General features: G+C 36.5%; 1 protein-coding gene across 5 annotated transcripts in view; it reads right to left on the bottom strand.

Moving 5' to 3' along the window:
- LOC120773526 (F-actin-monooxygenase Mical) overlaps positions 1–12,846 on the bottom strand; it is a 92,787-nt gene that overhangs the window by 45,182 nt on the left and 34,759 nt on the right. For all 5 annotated transcript variants that reach the window (XR_005705175.1, XR_005705171.1, XR_005705173.1 and 2 more), the window contains one exon: positions 12,118–12,255. The gene's annotated coding sequence lies outside the window, so the exon portion shown is untranslated. The remainder of the gene's footprint in view (positions 1–12,117; positions 12,256–12,846) is intronic.

Raw genomic sequence — 12,846 nt, 5'->3', positions numbered from 1 at the left:
GTATTTTTCCAACCATCCCCTTATGTTGGACTGCTTTATATGCATCCTCAGGAGTAGGTGAATGGGTAATACAACGGTCATTGCTAATGAGATACCTAGCGGTACGTATAAAACGCTGGAGTAGAGACCCCTGATTAAAAAAACTCGAAATGAAGGACAGCAAAGGAACGAAGCGGACCGACATATCGGCCCAAACGTTGGTGGGAGGCGATGCTGCTACTACCAGCGGACAAGGCAATCGTGAGAGCTGTGTCGCCAGCGATCCCACCTCTATAGCAACGGGAGCAGGTTGCGGTGGTTGTAGTGCTTCTGCCAAATCAGCTTTACAGCTCACGGGTGCCTCAGTCTCGGCCTCGGACCAAGAAAGCGCTGTGAACATAAACGCGGAAAGGGAAGAACTTCTTTGTTCTACTGAGCAGGCGACCGAGGGTTCCAACTCTGACAATAAAAGAGGGCCCCGAAAAAGCCAACCAAGGTGGGGTTGAAAAAAAAAGGCGGCGGTCGGAATTTGCAAACGCCTCGAAAGCAACTCCAGCATGAAGGCAGAAGGGTGAAACGGCTGGCTTGGGCTAGAAAGGAGGTGAAAAACGGACACATTTCGCCACTCATAATTGGTGTAATGCCTCGGATCCACCGTATTTTAATCGCATTGAGGAGCACATCGCTGGAAAAAGGCAGCTTTCAAAGCAGAGCGAACCAAAGGCGCCCTCGAAAAAAAGAAAGTGCAAAGACGTAGCCGGGAAGCTAGACATGCGGACGACAAACTAACGACGTCCAAGGCAGCGGCGGCGGATTCTCAAAATTATTGAAATTGATCGTGACACTTCAAAAATATCAAGATAATGATATCATTTTTCATGAGAATTTGGTTTTGCAAAGGCTTTGTACCGGGCTATCTCATATTAAAATCAATGAAATAAGAATAAGTTGAGTGAATTTGACCTCGTTAATGTTAATGAAAATATGGAAGATTGTTATAAATGGCCTATCGCCCTAGATGACAACTATGTGCAATAATAAAATCGAGTTTGGTTCATAAAAGAATATAAACTTTTCAGTCTGCTTGGTATGTACGTGGTTAAAAATTTATTTTAAGGTTCTGTACCACACTCGGTAATTTGTCAGCAGATGGTCACAGCATTATTTCTCGATTGCTTCGTTGCAAATAATGTCATATAAATAACCCATTGATTAATTCCTCAAGTCTGGTATTCCAAATATTTTGCATTGACAAACTTTCTTGTGAAAACAAATTGAAAACAACTGCTAGTATTTATATATTTATGAGACATTTGATTGAGTAGAAAAATAATTAAAAATCTGCACTTTTAAAGCCCCAGAAAATTCGAAATCCTTTTCTTAAGGCGCAAAAAAACAAAAATCTTTGTTCCGCCCATTTTACTAAGCATAATAAACTGAGCACAGGTGATAGAAACTTTCAAGCATAGATAATTCTGCACATATGCATGTATAGTATATGCTCATTCCTGTAAGTGCATACATACATATGTACGTATGAATGTACCTATCCGCGGTAATCGAACTATGGCGAAAATTATAATAATCATCGCGGCGCGGTGGCGGCTCGCCCAACCTGCCTGCCAATAAAATTGGAAGTGTGCGCCCAACCTGATAGCGGTAAATAAAAATGGTACAAAGCAAAACCACAAAAACATTAGATGCCATTAACGTGAGCCAGAGCTCGGGCGCTGCTCTAAGAGGCGCTGTGAGGCAGGAATGCCGCGTTCGCAGAGTCAGTCCATAGCGAACCTTTAAATTGAACTCGGCTCAGCTATAACCAAGCAGACCGCAGTCAAGAGTCCAACGTGTAATACAACAACAAAAAACATACAACTCATTCAGTGGCTGCGCTTTCTGTGCTTACCTCGGTTACTCGGTTTTGTTGCACGTACAGGTTGCAAGTGCAACTGTAGGCATCGTGATGTTGGTTTTATGTTCGCCAGTGAGGTGATGCGGTATCTTGCGATCCCAAGAGGTCGATGTAATTACAAAACCATGATTGAGTAGACGTTCAGGTGAATTGACTGGCAGCGCTAAATGCTTGCAACGAAGCGAATTTCGGGTTTAGAGATATGAATGTCATACAAACATACATATTTCCATCATTATTGAAATTTAAACTTATACGGTGCACCAATTTATGCAGTAATTAATAGGTGTCCAAGTACTCCTTTTGAAAAAAAAAAAAACAAAATGTGAACAAAGTTAAGAGATCAGTCATGTCAAAATAATTTCCGAGTTTATTTCTGAACCGAAAAGAACCGAGCGCAGACAGCGCTAAAAAAAGTTCAGGTGGGATGATTATTTACGTCTAAATTTAAAGTCCTTACTTTCTAATAATGCAGTTAGTAATATTCTTCATATCTAATCTATTAAAGAATTGACTAGCTTAACGTCTACCAGAAAACTGATTTTCTGACTATACGAAGACAAAATATTAGTCTCATCTGGTTCCAGTTCTACGCATTTGTTTTTTGGTGTGACGTAATGAGACAATGCTGAGAACAGTGATCTAATAAAGGCAAATATACCTATTCGACTAATAAAGCTACGGGATTCTGTACAACCTTGACCAGCAACACTATTGTAGAAAGATGACGATATGTGCACGCTGCGTTGCCTTGGCGCCGATAACAATAATAAGCTAAAAATTTTACCGCTTACTATTTGCAGTTCGATGAATGAGTAAATGCAATGACACGACGACGAACTCATACCAGTATTTATATACACACTGTATTACAGAGAAATATACATATGTTTTTTGTAGTATTCTTAAATCAGCAGTTACTTTACTTTATGTAAAACTATGTATATTCCTTTTACACACAAACCTTAATATTATATTATGTATATACACATACATGCATATGTATGGTCAAAATAATAAGTACATTGGTAAATGTTTTAAGATTTTCAGCAAATCGGACGATTGATTGTAATGGTTTGCTCTTTCAGTTGTATAGCGCCATATTTAAAACGCATAGAAAAACTAAAAAATTGTATAGATGGGTAGAAAAAGCATTGCTGTGCGGAGGGAAAGGGAATCGTCTTAAATCTCAGAAAAGAGGTCCAAAGTCTTAGGAATATCGCTAACACATTAGGCCGTTCATTGTATTTCGTGCAGAATAACTGAAGGATGAAAAAGAATGTTGAAACTCGCGGTCGACCAAAAAAGACATCAAAAACAACGGACAACCGTATCGTCACTCTTGGTAAATAGGAGCCATTGGTATCTTCAAGAATAATATCAACCAATATTGGTAGCATAATATCTTCCCGTATGGCCCGACGAATACTATATCGAGCTAATTTACCTGACAGGATAGCCAGAAGAATACCATAATTACAGAAAAAAAAAAAAATCTAAGATTAGATAAGAAAAATCATGCAAATTTGTCCGGCCCAAGTAATGAGAAAAAGTGGGCGCAATATCTGGTGGAGCGACGAAACAAAAATTAATTTGTTCGAAAATGAAGCCTGACCGAAAGGCAAAAAATTGCATTCACAGTCTACAATAAAGACCGATAAACAAGGTGGCGGCAACATAATGGTCTGGGGCTGCTTTTCGTGGTATGGTTGGCCCTACACCATATTTCAGGCACCATGAATAGGTTCGAATATAAAGATATTTTGGAAAACACGATGCTGCCATATGCTGAGGAAAGTATGCCACTAATATGGAAATTTCAGCAGGATAATGATCCTAAGCATACTTCGAGGTTGGTAAAAGATTGGTTCCAGGATAATGGTGTGACTTTTCCTAAAAGGCCTTGTCAATCTCCCGAATTGAATCCAATTGAAAACCTTTGGGGTAGCTAAAGCAACGGATTGGGAAGCAATCGTTCCAAAATAAAGATCAGTTAGGGAGTTTTGTTGAAAAAACCAGGTATGAAATTCCAAGTGATATGTGCCGCAAACTTATCTCCAGTTTTCCAAAACGAATCTCAAAAGGAATGAAAATGTTGGCGGATGTACTAGATACTGATGAAAGAAGCTAATAAAAATAAAATAGGAGACAAAAAACTCAAACTAATACGTTTTTTCATTCACTGATACCTGATGTACTTATTATTTTGTCCAGCCATTTTTTAGTCTTTTTATTATTTGCTTGAAATTTAAGTACCTACCTACCTACAAATATCTTTATTTTTGTTATTTAAGTCATATATTAAATGAAATATGATATTATTTCTCTTTAAACATGAGTAAAAAAGAATTTATTAGTCACTGAATGTTACACTGGCGTATGTACTTATTATTTTGACCATGTGTGTACATATATATGTATGTACAATACAAAGCGTCGATTAAAAGTGAGGAAAAATATTTAATATTACAGATGGACATACTTATGTATTTACTTGTATAAATATGCAGAAACTTACTAAATGCAATATAATTACATTTGTGCTTTAATCTTCAAGGAATTAGGGTTATGATATACAAACTTATATACGAGTATATTAAAAACCAGAAACAATCATGATTCAAATTATATATACATATGTGCATATGTGGGTATTCCTATAAATAAGTAGTTGCATATACTAATTATCTCTGTCACGACTTAAACGTTTTAATGATGGCAACTTGATTCATATGTTATAAAACACATAGCAATTAATATATGTATCTATTCTTTGAACAACTTTTCAGAAACACAAGAAAGTTCTTGACATTTCTCTAAGAGTAATTTGTAATTTCTGTTCATAGATCCAGCTATCAACAATGCTATAAATGACGTTATTTCTGCTCACATTTGAAAACAACTGCGAAGTTAGTAAACATTTTAGGTCAGGATTTTCTTAAGGGGCACACCTAGTGCGACTTTTAAGAATTAAAAGAAATTTAAGAATTAAAAGAAATTTAAGAATTAAAAGAAATCTAGAGTATCGATTGTTTTGAAGTTTTTAGAGCATATTTATGCATGTTTCAGGAAAACACAGTGTAATTTTTGAAAAAAAATAAATAAATAAAATATTTTAGTTATACAGGTTCTCCAACGGCGCTAAAAAAAAGGTCCTACAATACAGTGCTGCAGTGGTTCCAGCCTTATCCGTGGATGAAATTTAAAAATAATAAATCTCGTTAAGCTAGTAGATACAGATAGTACATTGAATGCCATTATGTATGGAACTCGATTTCTTTTGGCCACCACGGGCACGCTTGCAGAAGTCCACACGCTGAACACAATTCTCGCCGTTTTTCAAGCGTAATGGATTGCTGCCTGAACAATAACGCATATTTTGCTCATTGAGGAAGTCATTGTCAGAAATGAGCCTCATCGCTGAAGATGATTTTTCGATGAAAATCCGGATCATTTTCAAGTTGTTGCTCAGCCCAATTCCCGAACATACGTCGATTCTGGTGGTCTGATGGTTTTGTTTTTGCATCAATTTGATATTGTAAGGATGTAGGCCAAGATTTTTTCGCAAAATTCACCACAACAACGTCACAGAGATGTCCAACGCTTGAGAACGACGTGTGAGAGACTGATTTGGGTCTTCTTCAATTGATGCGCTAGCAGAAATATTCTCGACACTACGGGCACTTATTTGTCTCACTGGCAAGGGAATATTTTGTACTGTGCCTGTGGATTCAAATTTTTCCACTAGACGCTCAATTGTTGATCTGACAGGACGATTATGACGACCATAAATTGGACGTAGTGCTCTTAAAGTTGAGACCACTGACTCTTTTTTTAAATTTTAATAACTTCGACTCGTTGTTGGATCGTATATCTTTCCATGATAAAATGGCAAAACTTAATGAAGAGACATGTAAAAAGAGCGCGAAAAATTATGGCGTCTTTTGATGTCCCTATCGGTCTACTTTTGTAGCGTTCCTATTGAAAAACCCGTTAAAGCCTCAACAAGAAAATTTTGGGACTTCCGCCAGAAAAATCGTTCTGATTGACAATAAATGGCTGTTAGTTTTAAATAAAACTATGACCTAAGCAGAAAAACCTGCCAGCACCCATAGACCAACGGATCAAATGATGCAGAACTTGTGCAATATTGGTCAGTGAAAACTTACTCGAAGTAATACTCAAAATTTATTTTGGAATAGAGTCTGGACAAAAAGGAGTCGCTCATCTCATATTGTATTGGTTATTCGTGATCATTTCGCCACATTTTCAACTAATATCGTGCCGCAACCACCTCATTCGCCTGATTTATCTTCGTGTAACTTCTGGCTATTCAGCAAATTCACATGACCACTCTGAGGACACCGTTTTGACTTAATTGAGGATATAAAAGCTGAATCGAAGAATGCTCTGATGGCCATCACGACGAACATGTTCCAAGTGTTAGATGTCTGGAAAATTCGTTGGCATAAGTGTATTGCAACGAGAGGGAATTATTTTGAAGGAGACGAAATGGACAAAATTCACCTTTCTATGACCTAGGATAAAATGATAAAAGACTTGTGCAATATTGTTCAGGGAGAACAAACTAAACATTTACTAGAAGTAATGCCCAAACATTATTTTGGAATAGAGTTTAGACAAAAAGGAGTCAGTATTAATTTATTTGATTTCAACTGTTCAAGTCCAACAAAAATGAAAGTGTTACATTAGCCTTGACCAAATGCTACATATTCCTTGGCACCTGCTAGTAGCCATTGTGAACTTCACACCAATTTCTTAATTACCAAGTAAACGAAAATCAAATAACAGATGAGCCATGTGACACACAAATTATTCGGCGAAAATAACTCAAATCAAACTACATTCACAAAACACTCAAAGCAGAAACCAGTAAAGACGTTTAGGTGTAAATCGTGGTAGATATACATACATACATATCTATAATGAAATAAATAAAAATACGGAAAATGGCAAACGAAGATAATCGGCGTCCACCGAGCGAAACACTCAAGCAAATTATAGTAGGTTACGTAGTAGAGAAGTAAATATTATGGAAATAATTTGCATAAAAGCGAAAATTAATAAATAAGCAATTAATGATTAATGCCTATGACATAATTTAGCATGAAGCTATTTGTATAGATCGGGCGAAGAAAACAGATACAGTGTAGTTCGTTATATGCGAATAGATAATTCAATTTGATGCTAAATAATAGTAAAATCTTATGCAAACACAAAAAAGTAAGCAAAAAAAAATTATAAGGAATTTATAAAAAAAAATTTCAGACCATGTTTTATAGTAAGAAATGATAATTTACATACTTGTATAATACAATATATAAGACTGAAGTCTTTATTTAAAAGCTGAAGGTAAATGAATAAGAAAGAATACCGATTCCCAAAGAAAATATGCATACTTATCTATTATATCATAGCGACACATTCACGTACCTCTTGCAAGAGAAACTACGAGGTAATACTAAGAGTATTTATAATAAATAAAAAAAAACAACAAAATTGGAAGTAATGAAGAAACTGTAGACGCAGAAATGGGAGCTCCATTGATCTGTGTAAAAATATACTTTTAAGGGAAATTCTACTACACCTCTAGAAATGTGTGCTTACTTTTCAAGTTGGTCCGAATAATAGTTTTAGAGATACAGCCTTGAGAACTTGTGCGCTCGAGGCTGGCTAGGCTAAGTGTGCCGTCTTTAAACGCGTTTTACTCGAAACTGTGTTTTTGAAGTTGGTTGGCAAGATTTCTCGAGAACTACTCAACCGATCTTCATGAAATTTCACACAGGCTTTTGAAATACAATTCTTAAAGACTTGAAAAAAATATTTTTTTTCGGTTACAACTATTTGGAAAAACATGCAGCGAAATTTTTACTGAAATTTTATTTTTTTTTTGTAAGCATGTCTGCCAAAAATCTAATTAAGTTAAGGTTTTAACTTAAACACGTATTTTTTCAGTTTAGATGGTTTTTTAAGGAGTTATCCTGCAAACATGGGCGCATCTTTTCACAGAGAGGTCACCGGAAATGGCGTCGCAATCGCCGAGTTTAAAATATTTTTTCCAAAAATTTCGGAATTTCTTTGTTAATTGTGTATGTTTGTTACAATAAAAAATTATAATTAAATATTTCATTTTTTATATGAGAAAAAACTTGTTGAAAAAATTCTGTTTTTAGCCGAGGAAACTCATGTAACCCCTTAAAACTGTTGTTTTCAAAACTACTCGAATTTTGTATGTTTCCTTCCCTCCACAAAACTTAAAACTACATTCACTTTCATATACACTTTCCTCACATAAGATAAAAATGGAAATTACCTGAACTCTTCACGTAAAATTCAAAAAATATTTTTGTTTTCTGGAAACATTGAAAAATTCACAACACAACTAACATTTTGTATCGTATGCTTGTATGTGTGTTACGCTAAACAGTTACTTCATACACAATCAGTGTCCTCGTCATTCACATTCGACATTGATCGCAACCAAAATTGGACACACAAAGCAGGCGGCAAATTACACACTTAAAAAGCAATGATACTTGTACAACAATTGAAGAGATCTACGAGTAACTGAGATTGATATGACCAAAATAGTGGCTACCGCTTAACCCTGATCTTCGTACATTTATGGCAGTCATTAATACAAATAAGCTGAGCGAAAAACATTTCCGATTTGTGAGCTCATCTACGAACACACATGTCCGGATTCCAAAAATGCCATAGTTGTACAAAAACACATTCGAGTGGTAGTAATTACTGTCACAATGATTCATTTAAATGCAATTAGTGCCTACTACTCTAGTTATGGTAGCCGCGCGCCGCACTACACACAGTGTCTTCATTCGACCCAGACCCAGGCAGAGCAACTGGCGAAGGGGCAGCGCATCTTAAAATGCTATTGTACTCTGGTCATTAATTAATTGTCGGGTCGTTCGTCTCAGCTCAATAAGTCGCATTTGTGAACAAAAAAAATGATGAAATGCATTTTCAACTGTTTACAGCAAGACAGAGGACGACCGTCGCTGGGTGTGGTTGTGGTGTGCGGGCATGTGGGGGGCCAATTAGACATTTGACTAAATTAAGATGCCTTTAAGTTTACTGCCACATAGTCTTTGTGCATATGCATATATGTATGTAATACTTTAAATATATGTATGTATGCATGTACTTGAATTTATGAGACTGTGTAATGCCCCGCTTGCAATGAGCGCAGACGCCGGGCGGATGTGTTGTTGACCCGATCTGTTGCACACAGCTCATAAGTTGATGACAACAAAGGCAGTCAGTTAGCCTGTCAAGTTGCCTGTCTCTCTACCTCGCTCTCTCTCGGTCTGTTTGTCTAACTGGCAATTCGTCTCGCCAATGAGATGATTCATGCTATCATCAAGTAAGTTTTGTTATGCCTCCATATCATTGACTCGTGTCATTGCATTGCATTGCTCGCCGACAATGTCTACGGCATTTCTCACAAGCATTTTCCGCATCATTGTACACGAACTACTTGTAATTGCATATTACCGACACTGGAAGGAAAGACTGCTGTCACTTTTTTTTCGTATAATTGTTATAGATTTATCTTGAGCTTACAAAGAAAATACATTTGTTGCAAATAACATTGTTGCAAGATAAATGCTTTAATTTTAAAACGCAGTACGTGTCCAGTGCGATGTAAGCATTACTATCACTCTTACTTATCAAAATTCCTTTTTTATCTGAATATTTTTTTTAAGAATTTGAAAAAAAAAATATCTTTTAGAAAGACTGAGACTGCTGCGGCTTGAATGGTGGTATTCTACCTATTCTACTTATATTATTTGATAGCTTTAACAGTGGCGAGTCTACACTCAGTCCACTAAATAATAAATACTTCTGTCTGAAAAAGAGTTTAAAAGTTTTCTCTATGTACCAACAACATAGAAATATGAGGTATTGAGTTTTTATGTGTATTCTAAAAATATATATTGTACATATAAATTAACACATTAAATTTGAAAATAATATAAGTATACAATATTTTTTTTAATGATAGATTGTTGCGACGCCATAAATAAATTCAGCTCATAATTTTCCTCATTGCTTTCATTAATCACTAGTAAGCAAATGAAATTGAAAACAAACAAAGGAACATTCTCCTCGCACAGGTGCGTATGGAACAAAGCAATGGAAGATTGTTGTTACGCTCGCTGAACTCGTGCACTCGCTTTGTTTCGTCAGATAGGATTTGTTTACATCCCCATTTCAACTAATAAAGCAACGAGTAGAGCAACTGCTGAAAGCCTGCACTAAATGAATAAAGAAACGAGTTCACAGTGTTGGTAAACGGCAGTAACGAGACAAGAAAGTAAAATCAGACTTTTACATTTAATAACGTGTTTGTGTTAAGCTTGCAAAAGGAGGATTGCATGCTGGGGGAAAGGAAACTTGCTGGCTAAAGACTGTTTGTCGTTCAACTGGATTCGAACAGCTGACTAGTGCAGACAGCAAATATACATAAGTACATACATATGTATGTACTTATGTATGTGCATTTGTAAACAAAGCAAAAGCAAACACCACTACAAATAGAAGCAGACGTTGGACATTGTTAACGCCGCATTGGTGCGTGACAGCGGCAACTGACAGCTCGGCGTTGATTGAATTGAACGGAGACCCCCGCATATTGCGATAGTTGTTGGCATAAGTAAAATGTGTTTGTCTTTTGGAAACAACCGAAAAAGGTGTAGATGCCATTGAAATTGGGGTTGTTTCAATTGAAATTTTCGCTTCCAAATGCACAAATAAACAGAAGCAAATAAATTTACATACGTATGTATATGTGTATGAGCGTTCCTTTTTGGATTGACAGAGCACACAAATGTTGCTTATTGACTTGCAATGCTTATTTATGTGCGTTTGTTTGCGTATAGAAGGCTGCCTAATTTCCCAAGATGGCCAACGAACGACAACAGCGACTGCTTAGTCAATACACAAACCAAAATCCATAAATTTCCAGCAGCACAGCAGCAATGCGTAATCAAAAAAAAAAAACAAAAACGTAAAATGAAACAACAACGATAACAATGAGGCAATGCACTCGCAGACGTGACAGCAATGAATTGATGTTGCCATTGCCGATATGTATGAAGAAATCGATTGCGTACGCGGGACGCTGCCTCTCATGCGCTCAATGAAGATACAGTGATTTCAAAAAGTTTGCATCCAATTATTTATTTTGGAAGTATGGAGTGCTGTTGGGATGTTAAAGAAGTTGCAATTGGAGATGTTGCGTGCACTGTTATAATATTCCTGTTACACAATACAACAATTTAGCATACGATAGTGTACCTTCAAGAACCTTTTATAAGCAATTAAAGAATTATCTTTGTAGTATTTCTGAATCTTTACGGGTTTACAATTACTAGTGTAATATTCGGTGAAGAAAAAATAAACCGACAGCTTCAGTTTGTGATATTTAATAAAGAAAAAATATATTTTATGAAGATCTTTATATTGATTTTGATCGTAAATTTGAATAGTAGCTACCTATTTATGTATGTATGTATATGCTATAGTGATGCAGGATTGTGGCGGTGCCTTAGGCAAATGATATCTTGAAAGTATCTTGTAAAATAAAAAAAAAATTCCATGCAAGGACTTTATTTTGAACGATCGTATTCTATTACCCCTACATACATACTTATGTATATTCTATAGTGGTCTGATATTGAGCAGCTTCTTCGCGAGACAACCTGTGAGACTAGTTCGCATTTGGTTAAATTGACACAGCTCGTCACGTCCTTTATATACAACGCTGTAGTTATCTACTTTTATGTCATACTGTAAAATTATTGCAACCTGCCAACGAACGTTCAACAGCCACAAGGCAACCACCATCGACCAATACCACTTGACTTGCGTTGCAAGTGAGGTGAAAAATTGTGATTTTTACGCACAATGACGTGAGGCAAACGCGAATGTTGAGGCAACTGTGCAAACTTGGAGACTTTCCGCGCAGTTCGGCTTACACAGTGAGCTCACATAAATAGTATGCAGACAAGCACGCATGGAACTATGCGCAATTTTGCTGTCAGGAAATTTCATTTTCATTTTGTTTAGCTTTTATTTTCATTACTACGCACACTTTCGCACACGCTCAGATGGAGGTCTGATACATGCTATCGGTTTGTATATGTGCAAATGTGCAACATTGTTTATATATTTATACTTACATCTATGCCGGTGTGTGTACACTTTTATTGACCTGCTGCGTTGCATGTGGCAAGCAACTGGCCTGCCACTTGGCGCACTCGCACAATCTCTGCTCTCAAAGCGCTTATGCACGGCTATCAGCGTGTATGAATGGATTTCTGAAATGGAAATTTTAAGGTTGACCATGAATTTGCAACACGACAGCAGTAGCAAAGACTAAAAATAAGTTTTATGAAAAATAAAGTAGATAAGCAACAACACCAAACAGTACATTGACAACAGACGGAGAAAGTGTGATATGCGTCTAATCACCATATTACGCCAGTTGGTGGATAATTTGTGCAAGCAGCTAACACGGTTGGAAACCAATTTATTGGGAGGGAGGGAAGGAGCACAAAGTGACGGCTGGCAGCTTCTCAGAATTTGTGCCACAATTTGTAGTTTCAGTTGCACAGTTTAACATTAACTAGACGAAGCCGTCAGTGTTGCCTCTAAATGAGGCGAAAAAGAAAACACTTGTGTCTCAAATGACAACCGGAGAAAAGTGCCTTGCATTTAGTGCCTTACACCCGATATTGGTAGCAAACAAAAACGTTCCTTAACGGGAACTAAATATTTTTGCGCTTATTTGGAATTAAATGCTGGATTTATTGGTTTATATTTCTATAAAATCAATAAGATTTGAGTTTTTTTTTTAGTTTTTTGTCATGCATTTGCTTATTGTTGTTCTCTTCGCTTTGTGGCAGCCA

This window comes from Bactrocera tryoni, chromosome 1 (genome assembly GCF_016617805.1).
Source record: "Bactrocera tryoni isolate S06 chromosome 1, CSIRO_BtryS06_freeze2, whole genome shotgun sequence".
NCBI classification, from domain to species: domain Eukaryota; kingdom Metazoa; phylum Arthropoda; class Insecta; order Diptera; family Tephritidae; genus Bactrocera; species Bactrocera tryoni.
This window is presented reverse-complemented; position numbering and strand designations above follow the sequence as displayed.